General features: G+C 41.9%; 1 long non-coding RNA gene across 1 annotated transcript in view; it reads right to left on the bottom strand.

The window, feature by feature from the left end:
• Nucleotides 1–252: 252 nt before the first annotated feature.
• The window catches only part of LOC128115347 (uncharacterized), a 40,877-nt gene continuing 22,838 nt past the window's right edge, over nt 253–18,291 (bottom strand). Inside the window, exons 3-4 of the long non-coding RNA XR_008220133.1 lie at nt 5,889–5,981; nt 253–362 (exon numbers count right to left, since the gene is read on the bottom strand). This is a non-coding gene — a long non-coding RNA (uncharacterized LOC128115347). The remainder of the gene's footprint in view (nt 363–5,888; nt 5,982–18,291) is intronic.

Genomic DNA, 18,291 nt, shown 5'->3' with positions numbered 1-18,291 from the left:
GCTTATCATTTATGAAATACATCTTAACGTTTATAACATGTCTACAGATGATATACTGAGACCACTCTGCAGTCATAAACATGTAAGGAGCAAAAGTCAATACATGACAAGAATGCACTGAGTGACTTTCTTTCACAGTAGAACTTACCTCTAACCCTTCACCGGTGCAGTGAGCTGAGCCCATTCAACAGTGACCTCATCTGGATCTGATTCTCACGTAGAGTTGAGATCATACTCTGTCAGTCGTTTGTGGTGTAAATGAGGTCTCACTATTTGACTCAAAAGGTCTTATTTGGGATGGTGAAATATTGTCAAGACATGCATTGCAGCTAGATTCCGTGTCCTGTTCTGTAATCTCATCACTGGGGAGACAAAAGAGAATCAGCTGTTCAAGATCATCCTGGATTGCATGAACTCATGCCTCAAAGAAAAGAACAGCATGCAAAACCTGCATGGTGTGCATGTTGGGACTGGGCTGAGATTCCTTCACTGTGTCCTGCTTTCTCTTAGGGTCTCTACTTGCTGTAAAAAGAGGCTTCTTTAAGGAGGAGGTAGTAGCTGTACTTACCTGTTGGTATAAGAATAAGATTTAGAATGTAGTTGGGGGATTATGCTGGTCAAGTAAGGAGACAATGTGGTTATTTTCCTAAGGTTTGTGACTTCACTAGTTTTCAGGAAACTGGCTAGATTTCCAATATCAAGTATAATTTCCCACTTTGTGAGTGGACTTTAAGTCTACTTAGACAGTGCCTGCATCTATGATTCAAGGAACATTGCAGGAGAGGGGAGCAAAAATGTGGTAAGAGTGAGAAAACCAGGAAGTCTAGTGGAAACAGTCTCTCTTAGAATTGGATGCATAAACAAGACCAGGCAATGGTAAGATCAATGGACATGTTAACATGGAAGGAGAAAATTTTGGGAGGTTCACCCCTAGACAAGGAACTGCAGGCAACAAATGACTGGTGGGAGAAGGAGAATTTGCCTCTCCCAGGAAAGAAGTCCCTTATTGGTTGTACAGTAGAGCAGTCCACTCTAAAACCATTTACACAAAAAAATGACTCAGCAGGCTGAGTCATGTATATACAAACATGTATATGTATGTACATATGCGTATATCTACGCATGTATGTATATAGATTCAGATCCGGCACTAAGAATATCAGAAAAATGTCTCTATTGTTAGAACATTCACTCATTTGATATATTTACATTATGATTCATAACTATCAAAATTATAGTTATGAAGTAGCAGCAAAAATAATTTTATGACTGGGAGTCACTACAACATAAAGAACTGTATAGAGGGTTGCGACATTAGTAAGGTTGAGAACCACTGCTCCAGAGGGATAGGTAGAGCCTTCTAATTAACAGAGACATCAAATTAAGCTTTTCCGTCGTATTCTCCCATGAGGGGACTTAACAAATTCCACCTCAGCTTGTACTAAATTTGTGTTTTCTCGTGTTCCTTGAAAATATTATTTGTGGCTGTTCCTGCAGGTTATTCACAGAAGCTAATTATTCAGTCGTTCAGTACTGACTTCTCAAACAGTCTCAAAGAGTAGTGTTGGCCACCTCATCAGGAGCCAAGGGAAACCATGTGGAATACTCCTTGTATTTCAGTTGGCTATACACGTTCATGCTGTTGTTTCTAGTGTCTAAAACCACTGTTTGCACTCAAAGCTCATAGCTTTTAAACATCGTGTTCTTTTTCCCTGTTTCTGCCAACGTGATTGAATTCAGTAAATGGCCCTCATGACTTGGCTAACAAATGTGCCACTTGGAAACTGACTTTTGTCACATCCTCAGTTCATTGAGAAGAAATTGTACTGTCATCACATTTGGTTTTACACTTGATTTTTTTTAATTTGTGAGTTTCAAATGTTGCGTGATAAATATTTATTAACAAATCTATTTTGTCTACTTATATAATTACTAAATGCTTTATCACATATCGTTGTGCTGTAGTTACAGCTACATCTCAGTAGATCTAAACCCACAACAGAGATCTCAGAAAAAAACTATTTAGTCAGTGTGACCGACATAGCAGATCAACAGCAAACACAGACAAATATGTAAGTAAATGTGGATGGCAAGGTACTTTAGTTGGGCTCTGGAGACAAAAAAAAAAATCCATTGATTCTGTAAGCAATAAGCCTTTGATACTTACAGACCTACCAAAAAAGGAGTCTTTCTGCCTACAGTAGGCAGCCTCAAAGAGATGGTCTGCCATCTTCTCAAAGGAGGACATCATCAACACACCCTCCATCTTGGCCAGCCAAACTTGGTAATAACCAGGACCTTACCCTGTGTCAGAGGAGATGGTCAGAAGAGTCTCAAGCCACTCCAAGAAGTTCCAAACCAAAGCAGCAGATATCCCAACACCAGAGACAACGAAACCAGCCAAGCAGGTATTCGTGGTACCACTAAAGGCAGATGGTTATCAGGTCAGCCTGATAGACAATGCAGTGGGCCCAGCAAAGGCATGGAGCTTTTCGATCACATACAGATGCTGTGCCACGAGAAATGAGGGATCTCAGTTTAAAGAAAAAGGGAGAGAGCTTCTGCTTTACTATTCTCAAGGAGCTAAAACTAGAAACAATTAGGTGCTTCCAGCCATGTAAACCCTGTGCTATACATGCACAAGACCAGTTCTGTCAACACCTTAGTGTGATGAAGCCCTACTCTTCCCTGAGGATTTTTAGCCAGGTAATGGTTGATGGGGGCAGGAACAGACAATTGTTCCAATGGTGTAAGCACTGGTAAGGTGCTCATGTTCCTGTAAATCACACTCCATTGATCCGGATATGGTAGGCAGCCCCAATGAGATTCATTGGGTTATATATAAAAAAAGAAAGAAATGTAAGTAGAAGGACTCATTAGGAAGAGGAAGGGGCTGAGTAGAGGCAGAAAGTGGACAACAGAGTAAAAGGATGTGGATATGACCAAAGCACGTTGTATACCTACATAAAAGTATCATAATAAAACCCATGCTATGCATAATTTATGCCAAAAACCTTTTTTTTTTTTTTTTTTTTTTTTTTTGGTTTTTCGAGACAGGGTTTCTCTGTGTAGAGTTTTGGTGCCTATCCTGGAACTCACTCTGTAGACCATGCTGGCCTTGAACTCACAGATCCACCTGGCTCTACCCTCCTGAGTGCTAGGATTAAAGGCATGCACCGCCACCACCAGCCGGCCAGAAAAACTTTCAATGGCTCATGAGGTTGACCTCAGGCCTCAACACACATAGAGGGGCACCCACACAATTATGTGCACACACAAGCAATAGAAATAAAATCTGTATGGCAGATTCAGTAAAATGATATATGCATTTAGAAAAAAAAAAAAAAACCAGACCAGAAGAATAAATACTTGAAACCTATCCTCAGGGTTCCTACTGTCATACATGGTCTAGTTTATGTTTTGGTGCTTGAAGTGAGCCCAGATATCAGGGATATTTACCATGACCTTGTTCTTCCTCTTTCTTACACCTCTTGTTTCTAAATGTCCTTCACTATAGTATAGTCTGATCAGGAAAGGGTCAGGAAAAGCTGATGCCCTATTGTATGGTGAGGAATCGAACACCCACAGAAGCTTTTGCCTATACTCGTGTGTGTGTGTGTGTGTGTGTGTGTGTGTGTGTGTGTGTGTGTATGTGTGTGTGTGTGTGTTGATGGATATCAAACACAGTCCCCATGCATGTTAGGCAAACGCTCTACCACTGAGCTACACCCCCAGCCATACTCTGGAAACTGCTATTGTGAAAGTAATACAGACAATGCTGTGGGATGGTCTGTATGCCAAATGTGTTGCTGATTGGTCAATAAATAAATCACTGATTGGCAGTGGCCAGGCAGGAAGTATAGGCAGGACTAACAGAGAGGAGAATTGAGAGAACAGGAAGCTGGGAGGGAGACACTGCCAGCCGCCATCAGGACAAGAAAGATGTAAAGTACCGGTAAGCCACAAGCCACGTGGCAAGGTATAGATTAATAGAAATGGATTAATTTAAGCTGTAAGAACAGTTAGCAAGAAGCCTGCCACGGCCATACAGTTTGTAACCAATATAAGTCTCTGTGTTTATTTGGTTGGGTCTGAATGGCTGTGGGACTGGCGGGTGTCAGAGATTTGTAAAACTCTAGCTACAGACAATGGGTTAAGGAACCAAGACCCCAGGTCACCATGGACATCTTGGTTTTGGTAAAGGCCAGTTTTCCTGTAGGGTAAGACTCGCGGGGAAAAAAGCCACGTTCCATCCAGCTTGTGTCATCTAACAACTGGCTGTGTTACAATTCTCACAGTGGGAATTACTAGAACTCCTGGCCACATTATAATACTCAGATCTTTTATTGGTGACACCTTACTTTCTGTCCAGGCCAGTGCTCACGGCAGTGTGCTTTACATGCCATAGATGCTCCCAGCTTTGTCAGAGAACTTCAAAACCTCTGCTAACCTGGAGCTTCCCCTCCATAGCACCTTGTAGGTTAGGAGGCCTCCTGTTGATGCTCAATAACAGAACATAGTGTCCTGCATCTCACTGATGATAGTTGTCTGGACAGCCTGGAGGTACAGATGGAGTACCTCACTGTCTCAGCATTCACCTGCAAGGTGCCAGGGGAAGTTAGCACAGGATATCTGCAGACTTTTGTGACAACAACTTTTATCCTTGGTTTCCTGGTGACCTTTGAAGAATTTATTAGTAATGTTTATGCCAACTTCTATACAATAAAATATTTTAAATTCTTATTCCTGTGTATGTGTCTTTGCCTGTATGAGTATATGTCACTTGTGTGGGGTTACATATGAAAATCAGAAAAGGATGTTAGATCTCCTGGAACTGGAGTTCCAGGAGGTTGTGAGATACCCTACTTCGGTGCTGCAACAGAACTTGTGTCTTTTTGGAAGAGCAGTGAATACTCTTATGCACCATCTCTCTAGCTGTATTTGATGTATTACTTATGTATGTTTAATATCTGTGCTTTATTCATAAATAGACTGTTTACTAAAAGCATGACCTTTTGTCTCACTGAAAATTCATTCTCAACTGAGGGAAACAAGTAGATCCCATGGAGCAAGTTCAGGAATGTCTGGAGGCCAGAGGCCAAGAGGGATGAAAAGTTTATTGATACGTGCTATACCCCAAATGTAATTCGATTCTGCCTTTTTCCCCATTTTCTTGGTCCTAAGATAAAACCAAAGACCTTGTGCATGCAAGGCAATCACTTCACTACCAAGCTGTATACCAGGCTTCTAAGTCAGTTCTACCACCAGAGTCATAAGCACACAGCAAGACAGACTTGACTGTCATTGGGGAACCACAAGATTATGGCACTTGAGAATGGTTTTCACAATTTTTCACATCTAAGACAAGCTTAAGTAGCAAAAGGCAAGGAAGGTGGCAATTATCAGTCTGCAATCACTATCCACTTCAGTTGACCTCTAGGAATGTGGTTATCGGTCAACTGTTATCTACCTCCACCAATATCTGTATGAGAGCTCTGGATAACCTTCCAATTGATAACATCACAAAATAGCCAAGCATTATTCTTAGGAGCCACAGGTGAGTGAGACAGAACTGGTCCATTCTCCATCCACAGGATATGAAGGTAGATGAAGAGATCAAATATCCTAACACCGCATGATGATAAACTGACAAACTGAGATCACACTGAGTCTCAAATAGTTTCTTGTGCATCTATAAGGACCATGTCTTGTCTACATTAGAGCCAACTCAGAAGGAGGTGACAGTTCAATGGGGTGACCCACAGCAAAGACCAGCTACATCCTCTCTTCTGCTTCTCTGGCTGTTGACCTATAAAAATCCATGACCATCAGCACCTGTCTGAGGACCCACAGTATCATTTCTTCAAAAAATTTACTCTCTGACTCACCTCCAATTGCAGAAGTCGAATCTCTCCCAGGGAGAATTGGACAAGAATAATGCAGTCATCAGGAAGAAACTCTTCCTCAGTGTAGTCTAAGATCTGCCATGGCGAAAGAACAAAGCATTAGTCTCCACTCTCATGTGCCCTCTCCCATCTGAGGGCTGCACAGGCACACTCTCCACCATAGTGTGTGGCCTCTGCTGCAGGCAGTGTACAGCCACTACTCTACCAATTCCTCAATACATTGAGAGGAAACTCAATTTCTTAGTATTAACAGGGATTCCTTCCCCCAGGCAGACATAATCACCACTGCCATCCTTGTCGAGCTGTGCTGTGATAACAGAAATGATGTAAGAAGTAGAAACAGTGAGCGCACAGGAAAGGACCAAGACTGTGTGCAGTGCACTGTTTTATTAAATCAGTGTTACTCGCAGCTATGAGTACTTTACTAGAACTCACTCAGGGAGTCCTGCAACAAATGACTTTCAGAGCTCTCACTGGGGCTAATAGTTTTAGGAGACCCCAGGTGTCCATTCCAGCAGTGAGAAGATTGTAAGGAAAATTTTTCTGACAGAGGGAGCCCTTCCTCATCCTCACCGGACCTGAAAAACATTTGCTGACATTCTTCTCCACAGGGAACCCTCTCCTGTGCATGTGACCTCCCTCTGCCTCTTGCCAGTCTACCCCTGCCCTCTATCATCTTCTGTCTTAACAGTAGACAGCATCCTCTCAACACAGGCCTTTGGGGCTAATCTGACCACAGCCAGGAGGATGCAGGTAGGCTTCCACACCCCTGGATGTTCACAGTTGCTGGTCTACAACATGGAATAGATATTTTTTCCTGTTTTTTTATTATTAAGAAATTTTCTATTCATTTTAGAATAGACGGGTAATGCCTGGGAGGCGCTCACCAACCTAAGAGAGAGCGCCTGTGTGGCCTGAGCAGGTGTCTCCATGACGGGTAAGGTGACCTGCTGACGTCCCATGAAACCTAAGCCAGAAGCTCATTTTTTAGTAAAAGGGGGACCTATAGGGCCCTGGCCCCTGTTTTGGGTAACTGTTGCCTTGCTTGCTGACCTTGACCTTGATATCCTCTCGATGCTAATTCCCTGCCTGGTTCCACCCTCCTGAATGCTTAAGGGAGGATACTTGTCTGTGTATCCTGCATAATGGGCATTAACAGGTTAGATGCAAGATTGTAAACATCAGTAGCGAACTTCTGCCCTCTGGGGTTCTCCCATTGTGCTGTAAGCCTGTATTTAAGACCTCCTTCCTCCTTCAATAAATTCAGCATGAAAAAAAAAAGAAATTTTCTATTCATTTGGGTAGTCAGCAGAGCTGGGTACATTCAGTTGAGGCAGGTCCAAGCCCTTCCTCCTATACCAAGGCTGAGCAAAGTATCCCACTATAGGCCCTGGGTTCTATCCAAAAAGCCCACTCATGCACCAGGGACTGATTCCAATCCCAATGCCAAGGGGCCCCCTAAACAATTCAACCTAAACAACTGTCTGACTTATCCAGAAGGCCTAGTCCAGTCCCATGGGGGCTCCACAGCTATTCGTCCACAGTTCATTAGTTTCCAGTAGTTTGACCTGGTCTTCTCTACATTTTCCCATCATGATCTCGATGTTCCTTGCTCAAGGCTGTCCACTCTCCCCATATTTATTCAATATAGCACTTGAAGTTCTAACTAGATCAGTAAGACAACAAAAAGAGATCAAGGGGATACAAATTGAAAAGGAAGAAGTCAAACTTTCACTATTTGCAGATGACATGTTAGTATACATATTTGACCCCAAAAATTCTACCAAGGATCTCCTACAGCTGATAAACACCTTCAGTAATGTAGCAGGATACAAGATTTACTAGGAAAAAACCCATATAGCCTACCTGTATACAAATGATAAATGGGCCGAGAAAGAAATCAGAGACACATCACCTTTTACAATAGCCACAAATAATATAAAATATCTTGGGGTAACTCTAAGCAAGTGAAAGACATGTATGACAAGAACTTTAAGTCTCTGAAGAAAGAAATTGAAAAAGATACCAGAATATGGAATGATTTCTCATGCTCATGGATAGGTAGAATTAACATAGTAAGAATGGTAATGTTACCAAAACCAATCTACAGATTCAATGTAATCCTCATCAAAATCCCAACACAATTCTTCATAGACCTGGAAAGAACAATACTCAACGTCATATGAAAAAACAAAAAACCCAGGATAGCTAAAAGAATCCTGTATAATAAAGCAACCTCTGGAGGCATCACCATCCATGACCTCAACCTCTACTATAGAGCTATAGTAATAAAAACAGTTTGGTACTAGCATAAAAACCTACATATGGACCTTTTTATTTAATGCAGTTTTTTCACAAGACTTAAAGAATAGGTATGATTATTATCCCTAAAGCAATTTGATATATCTCTAGTTCTTCTATTCCATGTCTCTTGAAAACCTAAGTCACTAGATACATACAGAGCATGGCCACCAACCAAGCAGGAGAAATACGATTCAGGGCTATTTGGGCATGGAGTAATGACACCAAGGGTGAAATGTCTGTGAAGCAGTTACTGCTCAATATTGCTAGCTCCTTTATTATTTTCTCTTTCATGTTATTGTAGCCACCCGAAAAAACCGAAACATCTATTCCATTTTTTACTATATTCAGTTTTGACTTTAGCGACTCTCTAAAAATCCAGGCATTGATCAACACAGCAAACCTGCCCTCTGAACACCACATGTTGCCCAGTTAACAAATCATAGGCATTCATGAGCACAAGGACCACTGGTCCTCTAGAAACAAGTCAGAGAGAAGCTACCTGATGGCCTTGGAAGTGTGGATGATATCTTTGATCAGAGGCACAGCCACAGTGATATTCATGGAGACTACTCCTGCAAATAAAGTCTTTAGAGCCATCGCAGTGCCTGGCTCACCAAGGCTCTGCACAGAGGGCACCCAAAATCAGGAACCATTTTGATCAGGTTGACTCTGGGCATGGCTGTGGGTTTTATAGATTGTTAACTGAGATGGACAGAATTGTTTCATTGGCTGGGACTTGAACTCTGTAACAGTGAAGAAACCTGGAACATATGAAGAGTCATTGGGCAGCACGGTAGCATTCACATCTCTCCACTCTTGACAATGGATTTGATGTGACTAGCTGACTGAGTTTCTGCCTTGATTTCCCCAAGATGGACTATAACCTGGAAATGTGCATTAAAATCAATTCTTCCTCTCATAAGATGCTGGCCCTGGGGCCTGGATGTAATGAAGATGCTAAGACACCCCTCTGTGACACTGGGGTTGCCACAAGTCAGGGAGATGTGAAAGTATTGAATAACATGCTCAGCAGCAGCACATCAGTCCCAGAGCGGGAACTCCTGCATCCTTCTGAGCCCAACCCCGTGTTTCCCCATCACTATATTACAGAGACACACAGACACCCATTGACCCACACAGCATGTCATCCTGTCCACAAGTCCCTGTGCGTACTGTCTTGCCATAACAAGTGCTACCCCAATTTCCTCTAATCTATTAAATAAAACAAGCTTCACTTCACTGGAAATTATTTCTCTATGGATTTACTGACCCTGAGAATTTTGAAATTTGGGGAATTAGATTTGGAATCACAGCCCTAAAGATGAATATCCACCTTATGGTGTATCCTTCCTTGGAGGTCAGGAGAGGCTCCTTAAAGGTCAAACCAGACAAGCACTTTACCTGCCAGGTATGGCGGGTGGACATAATAAGTGGTAATGTGTCCACTAGTTTCTTTAGTTCCAGGCTGCACTCTAAGTTCTGTGCTTCCTCAGAAAGACTTCTGGAAACTGATTTTTGACAAACTTCTTCCTTAAAAAAATATATATATAGAAGCAATTAGAATGGGAAAGTCATCTGATGAGGTCCTTACGCTCCTAGCTGCAGGTGACACTCCCTTCTGAGCAACTTTAAAGGGCTAGCCAAGGAGACTACCAGCTTTGCCCAAGAACTCTAATAACCACATTTACAGGGATAGGATATAGGTCTGAGGAACAGAGTGCAAACGCCACATGTCCAAGGGGGAGATGGCAGGAACACTCATGAAATTCTCTGCTAAGTGGCTGGCTCTTAGGGTCAGTCCTGGTATAAGAGAGTCTGATTGAAGCTAGACATGAGTCAATAGTATGGTGCGGTAATATGAAGCAGAGGTCTTAACAAAGTGGTCCCCAGAAAAATCAAAAAACAAAACAGAACAACTGGTCCTGTTATGGTCAGTCCTTATAAGAAGGGGATGACTGCTTCAGTAGAATGCTGCTTCCCATTCTTTTTTCTCAGAATGACCTCCCTGCTCCTTCTCTATGATTACGAGAGACCAAGGGGCTAGTCCAGTGTTTCAGAGAGTGAGGCCTGAATCCTGGGTCTCCTTGAATGTGATATTCATGTTTGATCTTTCTTCCTGCAAACTAAATGTCTCCTTTTCAACCTTGAGCTTCAAAAATCACTTTTCAGTTTCTAAACTACTTTCATTTTTTTTGCTTGTTTGTTTTAGGAACATGAAAGGTTACACTTTGACATATAAACTACCACAAATATCAAACCAATTCAGTAACTAAATGAGGTGGAAAATGCTCTATTTTTCTGGGAATACCTAACACTGGCAGCCTCTTACATTTTCTTTGGAAAGATAAAAAGTGCTCTGAAGATCTTAAGCCACTATTGTGAAGATGGCCTTCTGTCCTTTTCCTTGCTTATATAATAGCAATGATTGTAATTTTTTAACGTGAGAATCCATAGGCATGTTAGGTTTGAAAAGCCTTCACTGCATGCAGATTATCAGCCATGTGACTTCATACTGTTGTGTGTAGCACTTTCCTCTCAGGTTGAATCATTCCATCTGGCAGGGAAGGTCTGTGAGACAGGAAGTAAGCAACTCCAAACAGCTTCAGGGAGTTCCTGAAACCGAGCAGATTCACAAGGCCCCTCCCTCCCCAAGAGTATGTGCACAGTAAAGACTGCTGAAAGTCACAATCAGACAGGCAAGGCTGCCAAGAGAAATCCAATGAAAAGGCAGAGTCTATCCAAACTAGAATCAAAGACCAGCCGAGCTGCTTGGGAGAGGTGCCATGTGCTCCAGGTTTCTATCTTTTGTGAGTTGTCACCCAGGCTAGGCTGGACTTGGTCATGCAGATGTCTTTGAGTCATTCCTGTTCCTGTAAGTAATCTCTCTCCCACATTCCTGTAAATAACCCCAATGAAACCCATTGGTGGTTGGCATAGTTCAGTTGGTTATGAGTTCCCTGTCTGGGGTGAATCGATATTTGTTCAAGTCTCTGACGTGGACATCCCCTCTTATAACAGGAATCACCCTAATAGAGCCAGCTGTGTTTTGTTTTGTTTTGTTTTTTCCAGGAGCCAGTTTGCTAAGACCTCTGCCCCATATTATCCCACCATCCTATTGACTTGTGTTTGGCTTCAATCAGACCCTCAGTAAGTATGTCCAGTGTCATAGTCAATCAGGGTCCTTCCCGGCCACAAGCAGGAACTGTTCTTACTATTTTCAGTCAAACAGACCCCTGACACAGCAGACAGACCCCTGACACAGCAGACAGACCCCTGACACAGCAGACAGACCCCTGACACAGCAGACAGACCTCTGACACTGCAGACAGACCCCTGACACAGCAGACAGACCTCTAACACAGCAGACAGACCCCTGACACAGCAGACAGACCCCTGACACAGCAGACAGACCCCTGACACAGCAGACAGACCCCTGACACAGCAGACAGACCCCTGACACAGCAGACAGACCTCTGACACTGCAGACAGACCCCTGACACAGCAGACAGACCCCTGACACAGCAGACAGACCCCTGACACAGCAGACAGACCTCTGACACTGCAGACAGACCCCTGACACAGCAGACAGACCTCTAACACTGCAGACAGACCCCTGACACAGCAGACAGACCCCTGACACAGCAGACAGACCTCTGACACTGCAGCCACAGTTGCTGACCAGATGTCATGAGCCAATCATAAAATGATTCCTGGACCAGGAAGGGTCTGTACCCAGTCACTTTCAGAGTACACTTACCCACAGTTGGAATTCCCCAAATCCTGCTTAAAAGGAGCCTGCGAGCTTCTCTCGGAGCCCTCATTTGCCACTGTGTCAGACGGTTTAACTCCTGCATGCTGGAATTTTTTATTAACCGCTCTTGTTGATTGCACATGTGACTGGTGGTCTTTTATGGGACTTCTCATGGACCCTAGCATCCACATCTTAGGAAAAAATACTTACTGAAGCATTCATATTTTTATGGGGAAAAACAAAACAAAAATAGTTTTCCCTATAGATCTCCCAGAATGAAAACCTCTTTCTTTTATGATCTTGAGGCAAGTTAGAATATACACTAATAGGTTTCCGGAAAGTAGGCAAATGACCCAAAGATAGAGCCATAGACATCCCCTGCAGAAGGACCCAGCACTGTGTGTCACAGAAAGTACTTTTCTAGAAGGTGGCATTGGCTGACAAGACACAGCATGGTTCTCTCAATAGAAAATGAATGAATGTGACCAGACTAAACAAGGGAGCATTGACTGAATCTTTTATTCTATCTACCATCATTTCCTGTTTGCAGAACATCAGTAGTTTTCTGAAGGCTATGGTGGAAATCAATGTCTAGAATCTGATTGAAAAAGTGAGAGTTTAACTCTCTGACCTCTCACGTTTACATTCCAAGGTGGAACCAGCTGAATCATATTCCAAAGTAAAGACTACAAGAAAAGGCTAATTTCAGTGCAGTTGAAGTCTATGTCCTCTGTCATTGGCAAATGTTTATCTTCAGTGAGTCTGTGAGATATGAGATGACAGACAGATTGCTCCTCCTCCATTGGGAATGTTTATTTCAGCACTGATTGGATCTTTTAAAGCCCAGATTAACCAACTGGTAACATACACAAGTTTTCCAGGGGACATTTTTTTGAATTTGAGTTTTAATCAAACCTAAGTCCTGAGATTTATATCTGACACAGTCAGAAAACAGAGATTCTGGGTGCACGTCAATCATCTGAGGGGTCCTGACTAACCCATAGCTTCTACTTCAGTACACACTGTGGCTTCAGTTACACGTAAGACTGGAGGAATCCATGTAGGAGTCTGAGAGTGTCAAATTAATCTGCACCGTGACAAAAGAAAACAGTCCCAACAATGACCTGTTGGTGGAGAATGAGCAACGTCATTAAAGTTATGCCTAGATGTTTTCTAAAGAGAACAATTAATGTCTCCAATGAAAAAAATGACCACCTGCAGATTGCTTACTAAAAAAAAAAGGTAAAAACACCAACACTTACTAAGGAACATGTTCAGATCGTTAGATAGTGGTTACTTATCTTCCATTTAGTACATAAGAAAAACTATACTCAAGGAAATAAATGATTTTCTATTTGAGATAGAATCTTGTATATCTCTGGCTGGCCTTACTAGGTAACTGATGTTGACCTTGAACTTCTGAACCCCCTGCTCCTCCCTCACATGCACATGCTGAGATTGTAAGCAAGTGTCACTATGCTCAGTTTTATGCATTGCTGGTGTCTGACTCCAGACATTCTGCACACACATGAGATAAGCATTCTACTGCCTGGGCTATCTCGCCATCCCTGAGTTCTCATTTTCTGTCCACCACGCTATTCCTTTCCACTTAGACCTAATGAGAAAATAAACATTAACAAAAATGAGTGAAAATTTATTTTTTGAGCAAAAGAATGTAGGGTTAAATAGATTTAGTGCAGAAAACCAATACTTGGTGAGGAAATAAACTAATCATCACATGAATAACAAGTATTAGTTTATCCCTACTACCGAAGAAAATAAAAATGACCACAGTGTTAAAAAATTCAAGTAAAGGAAAATCTTTGGAGTCTGGAAGAAATCTGGGATACAAATTAATGTTTTTTTACAAAATTTTCATTTATCTTTTGGGACATGAGGAAAGCAGGCATGTCGATATTGAAGCCAATTTGTTCCACATGAGAGATAGTACAGTATGACTGGCCATTTGAGCTGTTTCCATACAAATTTCAGGGTCAGGATTTATTAGAAACAAAAGGTAACCTTGGAGCTACCAGGTCACTTTAAAAGACAGGAACTTTTCCTGCAATCTCAGATGATTGCCACTGAAAAAGCACAAGGATACCTGTATATGTATTCACAGAATAGCTATTATCAGTGAGGCTTCCCGTAAGTGACAATGACTGGTAAAATTGCACTTTGAACACGTGGCTTCTCCAGTACCTCTAATCCCACATATATTTCCAGAATCTTCAAACTGTTTAATCAATACATGGAGTCTAATTCTATTCTCTTTCAATCTTGGCGTGTAAGTGACTTGCCTATAACCAAATAATCAATGTTCTAGTGATGATGCTAAATGACAAGTTAGGTTTTATCTTTGCTAGATAGAAAACACTTTTACTGATCCCTGCCTCTTTGAAAGAAGTCCAACTGAACTGAGTCAATCTTCTTTGAAGATGTCCAAGTCAGTTCTCCCTAGACAGGCAAGGAGACATTCTGAGATGACCTGAATGGAGTGAATTACCTACTCAGCACCAGGCACGTGCCAGCCTCCTGTGTTTCTAACTCTAGTCATTATCAGACTGCAACTTCCAGAGCCAAGATGGCCCTGCCAAGGCAACCATAAGTCCTGGCTTAGACACACCAGAGAGATAACAAAACAATTGTTCTGGCTTCAGGCTCTGAGTTTGGAGTCGATCTTATTTTGCCCAGCAATCACTAATAAAAAAAATATGACCAAAGCCCTGAATATAAGAAAAGAGTGGACAGAGAGGAGGAGGAGGGATTCACCCACATGTATTGCCCGGCATTGTTTGTATGTGAGCAGTCCACCTCACACTGCTTGTGGATCTGCACAGCGAGGCTGGAGTGTCCAAGATGAGAGCCTTAGAACTGCATTCTCATTCTGAAGAGAATATATGGAGCTATACAGTGTGTGGAAGCACTCCTGGAAAACCAGTCACGGTCCATGCTCTCACTATGGGGAATAATATGCTTTGTGAACTCCAGCTGCCTAAGGATGGAAAAAGAAAAAAGACTAAAAATGAATCCATTTTGAAGCTTCTTACACATTCTCTATATTCAGTCTCAAAAGCTAAAGAACCAGAGACAAACCCTCCCCCCAAAAAAACCCCAATTCCAGAAACCTAGAAGGGCCAGTGAAGTTATCTAGCATGAAAGGCATGCATGATGTAGTGTATCCTTGGATATTTCAGACAGGTCAATATAAGAGTAAAGGAGGGAGTCTTCCTTGGCCCTAAGAATGCTATACCTCAAATTCAAGGAGTTGGAGAAGGCTCTGAGCTTGCTATGTTCATCAATAGAATAACAACCAAGGAACTGCTGTAAGGAATATGTGACCTACATAGTCCAAACATTAACCAAACAGCTGTATCCTTTGCTGTTTGTTGATATGGTGATATGGTTAGTTTTATTGCTTCATCTTATCTATAGTTTAAAAAAAAAGCAATAAGGTGACTGTAAAATCCAACATGTAATAAATACAGTCAGAAACTACAGCTTACCCTGTCTTCCAATTTGGGAACATTTTAGTTCTCTGACCAAATTGCCCATAACTTGGAAAGAGAATTAAGTTGTTTCTCCCACCTTAATCTCCTGTGCGTTAGGTTTTTTTTTTTTTTAACCTCAGTATGGGAAGGAAAACTTTATTTCAAAAGTAATTGATTAATTACTGAATCGCAAATTCAGCACAATTTGGCATCAACTCTGTAGAATTCATACTCTCATTGATGTCTCTGAATTTGTTTTATTTTGAACATTCCAAGGAGCTGGGACTACAAGAGGCCACACTGGTCTTCTCTCTAATAAGTTCTGTAAGAGATAGAAAACTTTGCAGAGACAGGACCAGGATACCTCAAGCCCAGTACCCCCAGAAGTACATTCCCAATTCCACTCCCAGGAGAGGATTCAGTGTCTGCTCTGATACCAGCTTCTTGCAGGAAAGCCAGACCAAAAGTAATGATCCAGCCAGCCACAGACCCAAACACTGCCTTGCTTGTATTGTCACTGTGAACTTGTTGTTTTCTAGACACTACAATCTCACACAACACTTCGGAGACCCTGTGTTCTCAACTGGCAGTCAATGGACAACTCCAATTCTACAGGCTGTGGGAATTTTTTTTTTTTTTTTTTTTTTTTTTTTGTCTTTTGATTGGGAGCTTGGGAGCTGCTTTGGAATAGCTAAGTAGATCTACTTGATATAGCCATCCAACAAAAATATTCTTAAAAATAAATACAAAAGGAAAAGCTACTGGGATTCAACACTTCAAGATAATCTAATTCAAATTCAGTTAGAAATTGAAAGATGCACAAACTAGCCCTTGAAACTCACAAGTAATTTTCAAAATAAAGTTGGAAGGTTTTTTAATTCCCCAAAACTACTCAGCTCCATTTTTCTACCTCCTTCCTCACAACTTCTTCTGTCTTAGAAGGCTAGCTTTTCCAGTATAGAACAGTCAGTGCATGAACGTATAAATATATAAACACTTTGCATACTCAAATGGCTGACTTAACGATGTCTTTTTACATTTGCTGTTCTTAGAAACAGACATAAATCTAGCAAATGCTTGCAGGCCTCTCCATTAGGTAAATGTGCCTGAATGGTGTTCATTATGTTGTGCATCCCCCAGTCACCACTATGAACACACATTCCCATCCTTCTTGAGTCCTGCATAGCTTTATCTATGCTGTCACCCTAATACTAGACTGCCAGAAAGAAACCCAGAGGGTGGATAAGCTTTTCCTTACAAAACAAACAAACAACAACAACAATAAAAACAAAACAAAACCTGAGAAGTTGTTTTAAAAAAAAAAATATGGGGCAGGAGAGAGGAGAACAAGGGAATCCGTGGCTGATATGTAGAACTGAATTGTATTGCAAAATTTAAAAAAAAAAAAAAAGAATATGTATGGTTTTTGTTTTGTTTTGTTTTTATTCTTCTCTCATACAATACATCCTGACTGCAGTTTCCCCTCCCTCTACTACTCCACCCAATCCCTTCTCTCAACCCCCCTCCCCCCCAGATCCACTCCTCCATTTTCCCTTCAGAAGAGAGCAGGCCTCTCAGGGATATCAACCGAACACAGCAGAACAAGATACAAGTCTAGGCACAAACCCTCATATCAGGACTAGATGACGCAACCCAGTAGGAGAAAAAGGAACTCAAGAGCAGACAAAAGAGGCAGAGACATCCCACACTCACTGCTAGGAGTACAAGAACACCAAGCTACACAACTATAACATACATGCTGAGGACCTAGCACAGACCCATGTAGGCTCTGTGATTGCTGCTTCAGTCTCTGTGAGCCTCAGTGAGCCCTGCTTAATTGATTATGCAGGCCTTGTTCTCTTGGTATTCTTGATTTTTTTTTTTTTTTGGTTTTTTTCGAGACAGGGTTTCTCTGTAGTTTTGCGCCTTTCCTGGAACTCACTTTGTAGACCAGGCTGGCCTCGAACTCACAGAGATCCGCCTGGCTCTGCCTCCCGAGTGCTGGGATTAAAGGCATGCGCCACCACCGCCCGGCTCGATTTGTTTTAAAAGCACAAGAATGAGGTAGTTCATTATGTCCTTGCCTGAAAGAGACTTAACCATACTGAAGAGTTACATATTTCAGTCTAGAAGATAAAAAGAAAGGGATTTGTATGCATGACTTAGTTTGAGATAAAGAGATAAGCCTGGAGCAGGAGCCATGTTGTGCAGGGAACAGAAGGGAACAATTTCAGTTGTCGATGTGAGAAGGTAAACAGTACACATTCCTATTGAAAGTCCTTGGAAGGGAGGTCCTTCCTCTCCTCATACCCAGGCTCACACGTTCCACTGCTTGTGGATCTGCACAACATGGCTCAAGTGTCCAAGATGCAAGTCTTAGAACAGAGTGCTCTCATTCTACAGAAAGTTTGGTCACATCTGGGGCTACAGAGGTTTGTAGAAGCACTCCTGAAAAGCCAGTCATGGTCTATGCCCTCACCTTGGGGATATGTTTTGGGAACTCCAGCTACAGATAGAACAAAACAAAACAAAACAAAAAACCATGACTTTGAAAATAAACCCATTTTGAAGCTATTTCCACATTCTCCATATTCAGTTCTCAAAAGTTACCAACCCAGAGGCAAAAGTCCAAAACACAATTCCAGAAGCTCAACAGGGCCTATGAGGAGACCTAGCTGAAATATACACATGATGACATAGATACTTCTCAAGTCAATGTAAGAGTAAAGGAGAGAGATTAGCTCCAAAGTCCACTCAGTCTTTCGGTTAGTTCCCTTGTTTGTCTGCTGACATAATGTCTCTTGCAGGTTTGAACTTGCTGTGTAGCCATGGCTGACCT

The sequence above is a fragment of the Peromyscus californicus genome, unplaced genomic scaffold (genome assembly GCF_007827085.1).
Source record: "Peromyscus californicus insignis strain IS unplaced genomic scaffold, ASM782708v3 Scaffold_1__1_contigs__length_55948999, whole genome shotgun sequence".
In the NCBI taxonomy this organism is placed as follows: Eukaryota; Metazoa; Chordata; class Mammalia; order Rodentia; family Cricetidae; genus Peromyscus; species Peromyscus californicus.
This window is presented reverse-complemented; position numbering and strand designations above follow the sequence as displayed.